Source organism: Atractosteus spatula, unplaced genomic scaffold, assembly GCF_055471065.1.
Source record: "Atractosteus spatula isolate fAtrSpa1 unplaced genomic scaffold, fAtrSpa1.hap1 Scaffold_55, whole genome shotgun sequence".
NCBI lineage: Eukaryota > Metazoa > Chordata > Actinopteri > Semionotiformes > Lepisosteidae > Atractosteus > Atractosteus spatula.
The window spans coordinates 34,179-41,996 of NW_028296885.1; the positions used below are offsets into that span (position 1 = coordinate 34,179).

Consider the following 7,818-nt stretch of genomic DNA (forward strand, 5'->3'; position numbering starts at 1 on the left):
GGAGACTATTGCCTTTCATATCTGACACCAGTGAAGTAAAAGGGGTGTCTAAAGGGGTGATTTCAGACCACATTTTAGTTACTTTATTTTGTTTACTTTAAACATTTCTGTAATTTACAGTAGATGTCACAATAGAAGCCCGAAGCCTATTATACTCAGTCTAGCCTTGGATCCTCTGAGTCCCTTGACTCAGTTATTGCATATTAATTTCTTGAGATACGCGATTCCATATTATATTCCCTTTTAATCAAATTCTAAAAGTATGCTTGTTGACTCCGGTATCGCGTTAGTTAAAGACTTCGATGCTTAAAATGTTTAGGGAGAAATGGAATACTGGTGTGTATGTTTTCTTTAAAGTACCGAGACCAGCCATATACTGTATGTTTAAGTTCCAAAATTAATATCGTTTATGGACTTCACACGCGTTGCAGTATGCTCCTATTCTTTTTATGCTCAGGCACTAAGATCTCCCTTCTGCTTTGTGTAAGGATGGTATCAAGAGCAATCTTAAGTGGTGAGAAAGCTGTGTTCAATGTATTTAAGGGACTTAAAAGTAAAAGAAGATGCTTCATATTGCTTGACTAATTTTAAAAACCAAGTTATAAATGCAGACGCTCCCTCGGTGCGCTGCTCTGGTGCGCCGGCTCTTACACAGTGCCTGTCTGCCGTAAGCGTTACAATATACATACCCAACACTGCTTGTACCCATCTGTCATGCAAATAAAACACCTTGAATTGAATTGAATTGAGGGGAGAGGGGGGGAATACTAAAGCCAATACTGGCTCAATACCCTCAATGGGCTTTGACGTGCTAATGCGTTGGTTTAACAGTCCGGGTGTGGCAGGCTTCCAATGTCAACTCGACTCGATTGGAAGACAATGAACGTATTTTAGCCCTAAATGAATTAATAGCAAACATGGTTTACATAAAATACATTTTTCCAAGAAAGTTTATAATAATACGATCTATAGTTGAAATCTGACCCTACTTTAAAAATAAAGGAAAAGCATTTTCAGAGAGCAATCATGCTGTGTTTATGTAGAAAAAGCGATTAGGTTTATGAGCAATCTAATTACCTATTCGCTTAAAACGCTATTAAAAATTTACTCTGTTGCACACACACACACAATAGAAGCAGGCACCGCTGTCAAAAGGGAAGGTATGTTCAAAATATCGCAAATATCGATCATGTTGCGATATTTTGAAATATAAAAGTCAATTGATTGTCCATAATATCGCTATTCTATTTTTTCGAAGAAATGTTTGTTAAAAGGGAAGCCCGGCACCAGCTGGATTCGAACACACAACCTATCAGCTAGTAGTCACGCACCTAGACCAGTCGGCTACAAGACAGCTCACATGAACAGGCAGGCGAAACAGCCCTACACAGCCCTGTCGCAGCACACGAATACCGTTATTAAATTCTTTAGATACGCGATTCCATATTATATTCCCTTTTAATCAAATTCTAAAAGTATGCTTGTTGACTCCGGTATCGCGTTAGTTAAAGACTTCGAAGCTTAAAATGTTTAGGGAGAAATGGAATACTGGTGTGTATTTTTTTCTTTAAAGTACCAAGACCAGCTATACACTGTATGTTTATGTTCCAAAATTAATATCGTGTATGGCCTTCACACGCGTTACAGTATGCTCCTATTCTTTTTATGCTCAGCTACTAAGATTTCCCTTCAGTGGTAAAATTCAATACCTACAACGGGCACAGCAAAGACGTTTACTGTAAGTCTTTCTACGACAGACCAACGGACCACGAGTGCCCCTGTCGGTCAACCAATCACGTACTGCGGTGCCACGCGTCATCTTGCGTCATACTGAGCGACGTCACCTGCGGTACGTGTCTGTAACGCGCACTTTGAATGGCTGCATCTGTACAGGCAATCCAATAAGAACGTTGAAATGTTTGAATATCATCTCTCTATATATTGCGCTGCTTTTTACTTGGAGTAAAACTATTGGATTGGAGGAATACTAACCACTGGGTTAAAATGTATTGTTTTTATTTGGAGAAATCAATGAACTCTTGATTTTATATGTTTTAAAAGATGGTCATGTGCACAGAAAAAAGACAGTGCTGAGTATTTTTCTGGAGACGGAGCACTGATGACCTATCCGAGCCAATTGATAAAGCCCACCCAGAGGATACTCTAGCAGAACGTGGAAGAACGTTCACCATTGTAACCAAGGCAACCACAGGAACAACATCAAGAAGCACAATCAATTCCCCATTTAAATCTTTCGTGTAAGGTATGCTATGTGAAAGCATGAAGTAAATCCCCTGATCTCTTTTGAACATGGATAAGGTATTTCTGATGGAGCGCTATGAGCAAAGTTTTAATAAGCTACTCCTGCTGATGATTCAGCTTAAAGAAGTAAAAGCTTCACAAACAAAAGCAGCTCGCTACCACAGCCAATATTAAATGTACTTGGTGGCACATTACCATTTGCACTGGCTCAAAAGTGATCTCGGCAGACGTTGTTCCCTACGTAAAGCTGAAAGCGCCAAAGAGCATTTCCATTGAGAAAAAAAAAATCTGCCTTGATGTTAAACATAGAGAGCCTGCCTTATAGAAGTTCTCCCTCTAAACACCTTGTGCAGCCTCCCGACAGACTAACAAAAAGCGCCTTTTCACCAACTCAATTTATAATACGCCCCTCAAAACTCACAACCGAATAACAATCCATCCGTATATTTGATTTCCAAGATCCATTCAAGGCAACTTGGCTCTTCGCAAGCAAATAATTTCAGGGAAGAAACTCAGTTTAGTCAACTACTGGTGCATTCAGCACACAACTTGCTTTCGCTTGTCAGGGTGGCCGAGTGGTCTAAGGCGCCAGACTCAAGGATGTGTGTCTTTCCAGCTGGCTTGGGTGTTCTGGTCTCCAAATGGAGGCGTGGGTTCAAATCCCACTCCTGACCGCTTCTGTTTTTACCTCTCTTGAATTGTTCCAGTGCTAGCTGACAGTGAATGACTGAAATATAAAAGCAGCAGAAGAAAGCAAGCAACTCAGTGCAATTTGTGAGTATTCTGCACTGTTAAAATGCACAGGTTTTCATACTTTTTGGAATTCGTAGCTCAAGAAGTGACTCCTGTTTCATTTTCTATTCACCAACTCGATTTGCATTCCGCCCCTCACACCTCACAACAGAATAACAAACGGCTTCATGTGCCACAGCATTCCCCTGTAGATTCAGTTTGCACTATGAATTAGGCGACCCCGAATGAAATATTTTAGTGTTGGCTCAAATGTGAGGAATTTCATGAACCCTCAAAAAGGAACTTGCAGAAAATGCCAGCAATTCAAAGCGTGTAGGCAGCATGAACAGACCAATTCTGCAATTTCTGTTATCGCGGGCGTTGCTTTCTGAGTCGAGGCTCTGCTTTAAAAATGAGAAGTGCTGAACTCTAAACACGTTCTTGCCATTACTGCTACTCCTGCTGCTACTCCTTCGTCCTCGAAAAAAGAAAAGACAGGCATGTTTTGAGTCTCATAATGATCTTCTGGATCCACAAGAAACATGTAAATTTGATTGATTCCGCAGTATTTTGGATGTACTGTACTTATAACTTCCATCGAAGAGAGATTTCATCAGTTGCATGAAATTGAAACTTTCGACTTTTTGTCTGGTATGGAAAATATGTTAAAAAAATATAAACAATTTTCTAACGAACAACTCATGAAGTATTGCCAGGATCTATATTTAGCATTCGGTAGTGATAACACTGCTGATATTGATTGAGTACAAATCTATGATGTATTGACAGCTTCATCTGAAGCTGGAAGTCCTAGAACGCCATCTATGAAATTTTAGGATTCATACCAAGAAATGCCTTTTTTGTCCCACCCCAACTGCTGCTATTGCATTACACATTATGTGAACATTACCAGTTTTGGTAGCTTCTGGGCACGATTTTCCTAAACTGAAACTTATTACAAAATTCTTTAAGATGAACCATGTCCAAAAATTGTAAATCAGGACTAATTTTAATATTAAATGAAATTACTACAGAAGAAAAGGTTTAACTGAAATATGAATAAGACTATGCAAGCCTAAAAAATAGAAAAATTAAATTTATATAACTTATTTTTTTATTTTTTGAGAAATGGGCTCACACACCGGAAGACAATAACGTTTCTCTTCGTTAGAGTATGTGAATAACAGTTTAACCCCAAATGTTTGTAATTGTGATTCTGTTAAAATTATATAAATCGTAAGAAATTATTAAGAAAGTAAGAAATTGTTTTGTTTCACAAACTATAAGACAATGAAGAGAGTTTACTTCGCTTTTGTTCTTTTAACTTAAGAGTTCAGGGTCCAAATCCATCTGCGGACGGTTGTGTTTCTTGAATTTCTTGTAATCATCAAAAGTCGTTGTTTTGGGCTTCAGTTTTTTCTCGAGTTATACCATGGATATTTTATACAATCAATACTTTTCATACTCTTTTGCATTTTCCTTCACATACAGAAAAAGTTGAAGGTGTTCATGTCACTGTGCTGCACATTTATGCTGGACCACCTGTAACAGTACAGGACACACAGTGAGGAATTCGTGCAGCTTTCAGCTCAGTGCCGAGTCCAGAGGGAGGACTCGCTCGCTGAATGATCTCTCAGGAAATCCCGGGTGAGATTCAAAAGGTAAACCTGGCTCTCTATGAACACGAGCAAAGAGTTCTCACTCAACAGAAGATTGCGATGTGAGTACAGTAATATAAAACACCTGAAGATGCCAGGGATTGAACCCCGGACCTGTGGAGCAGTAAGTGACTTGTAGCGCTGACATAAGAGATACTTACATAAAGTGCTTTTACTGACCACATTACAAATCACAGGAAGTAAGGTCTTAAAACATTGGGCAGTAGTGGGATTTAAACCCACGCCCCTGAGAGAGTGGAGCCTAAAATCCAGCATATTAGACCATTCAGCCACACTACCTCTGGCCCCTTCTCCTTTCCTCTCGTTGCTGAGTATAGGTGCCTTCATGCAATTGAGCCAGGTTTGAATCCCAGCCAATGTATCTCCAAATCTTTTCAAATGAATCTGTGATCTTGTAGCACATCCTCTGAAACCAGCAATCGAAATTGGAAACGTCTTCTTCAACACTGAAAAGCTCAATTAGGAAGAAGCAGTTGTACACAGGACAGCAGTACCGTATGTGTTCTTGATTGATTCAGACTCGTTCTCAGTGGTTCTTGCTCACCAAATAACTTAAAAGCTGAGGAAGAACGCTACGAAAAATACTAATCAAAATACAAAATAATAATCATTATTAACCAGAAACAGCAGAAACACTGGTCACATTTGTGATTATGTCGCTTCTCTGCTTCAGCAAGGTCAATAAAGGACTCTCTGAAAGTAGTTAAACACTAAAGAACTGCAAAACTGAATTCAAAATCATATTAGGAATTCTGAGTGATGCCTGCTGACATGCAATCCAATACGGATGTTGTCTTTAAATAAGAATTCTCTATGTTTCCCTGCCTTTTCCCTGGAGTGAAACCATTGGATTGAAGGAATTCTTATCACAGGTTTACAAGGTGCCGTTGATATTTGGATAAATCTATGAACTCGTGATTTTTATATACTTTAAATATCGGCCATATGCACAGAATAAAATGACAGTACTAATGATTTTTCCTGAGACGAAGCACAGCTTATCTTTCCAAGACAGCTGATAAAGGCAAGCCAGTGGATACTCTAGCAGAACATGGAAAAACGTTCAGCTTTGTAACCAACAAATTCCCCATTTAGATCTGACATGTGAGGTATGCTTTGTGATTGCTTGAAGTGAAACCCACAATCTCTTTGGAACTTAGACAAGTTATTTCTGATGGAGCGCTATGCGGAAAGACTTAATCAGCTCTACCCCTGAGGATGACTCGACTTGAAAATGCAGAACATTAACGTTTCACAGATAAAAGGAGCACAACCGACATTAAAATTGAGGGCGCACTGTGATTTGCACTGACTCAAAAGTGATCTTGGTAGACAAACTTCCCTGCTGAAGGTGGAAACAAGAATTTGTGTTGAGAAGAAGAAACACTTTTTTCTCCCTGCTTTGATGTTAAGCTGATAAAGTAGCTTTTAACACATTGCTCCACTTGGTGGTTGTAACACAGAAACTCCTAGCAGCAGTGGAATTCAAACCCACACCTCCAATGAGACTGGAGCCTTAATCCAGCACCTTAGACCACTCAGCCACACTACCCACTATGCCCTGTCTCTTTGTCTCATTACTTTCCCGGAGGAAGCCGGGTGGCTTTTGCTCTTGTCCGACAGTGGCGTTATGACTATGGAACCGACTGCACCTGCTTTTTCTGAGATGCTTCCCCTCTCATGGTGAGATCTCGACTTCTTTAACACCTCTGGATACAGTTCTTCTGTGGATCGGTTATGTGGGAGACGGCACTTCGATACTAAGATCGAAAGTGATCTGAAACTACCCAACTTTCAATCTCTGAGGTAGTTGTCACTAAACTAGGACGTGATGTGCCGTGTGCCGTGTGCCATTACTTTTGTTGCGTTCAAGAGTATTCGTTGCGTGAGCTCCTCACTGCATGTCCTGTACTGTACTGTGATTTCATTTAGAGTACAGCGACTAGAACGCCTTGAATGTCTATCAGTATGTATATATAAAAACGCTAAAGAACATGTAAAGTGATTAACATTTCCTTGATATCGATTTTCTGATTATGTCTTGGCTTCATTTAATGAATTTCCTTAGTGACAGATAATTTCTTTCCGGTATTTTTTTCTGGTGCTGTTATTGATCGCATACGAAACATTATTCTCATAAAGAACATGTCACCTACAAAGTCACTATGAAACTGGTATCAGGAAAAGTTTCTTAATATTTCTTTTGATTAGCATGCAAGTGAATTTGATCATTACCTATGGAATTTCCCGCCAGCGTGGAGCTTGAATTCACAACCTTGAGATTCAGTGTTCAAGAGTCACAGAAGAGGTCGGCCTGGTCTTCAGTTTGCCAACGATAAGCTCCGGCAGTGCTCCTCTGTAAAGCAGATTGTTCGGATCGGTTATGTGGGACGGCACTTCGATACTAAGATCGTTTGCAGCACACGCATGGTTTCCCCCCTTCACGCAAAAAACAGATGCAGCCATTCAAAGTGCGCGGTACAGACACGTACCGCAGGTAATTGGCTACGGCGTCGTGCATCGTGACGCGCGATGACGCAAAATACCGCGGTGCGTGATTGGTTGACCGACAGGGGCACTCGTGGTCCGTTGGTCTGTCGTAGAAAGACTTACTGTAAACGTCTTTACTGTGCCCGTTGTAGATATTGAATTTTACCACTGAAGGGAAATCTTAGTAGCTGAGCATAAAAAGAATAGAAGCATACTGTAACACGTGTGAAGGCCATAAACGATATTAATTTTGGAACATAAACATACAGTATATAGCTGGTCTTGGTACTTTAAAGAAAAAAATACACACCAGTATTCCATTTCTCCCTAAACATTGTAAGCTTCGAAGTCTTTAACTAACGTGATACCGGAGTCAACAAGCATACTTTTAGAATTTGATTAAAAGGGAATATAATATGGAATCGCGTATCTGAAGAATCTAAAGAATATCTAAAGAATTTTTAAGAATTTAAGAACTTAAAAGTTAAAGGAGATGCTTCATATTGCTTGACTAATTTTAAAAACTAAGTTATAAATGCAGACGCTCCCTCGGTGCCGCGCCGGGTGTAAATATCAAAGTACTGTATACATTCCCAACAAGAATTGTACCCATCTGTCATGCAAATAAAACACCTTGAATTGAATTGAATTGAGG

General features: G+C 39.7%; 1 non-coding gene across 1 annotated transcript; it reads left to right on the forward strand.

The window, feature by feature from the left end:
* The first annotated feature begins 2,823 nt into the window (after positions 1-2,823).
* On the forward strand, positions 2,824-2,936 carry trnal-caa (transfer RNA leucine (anticodon CAA)). Its single transcript has 2 exons — positions 2,824-2,861; positions 2,891-2,936. It is a non-coding gene; the product is annotated as a tRNA-Leu (tRNA).
* Positions 2,937-7,818: the final 4,882 nt, after the last annotated feature.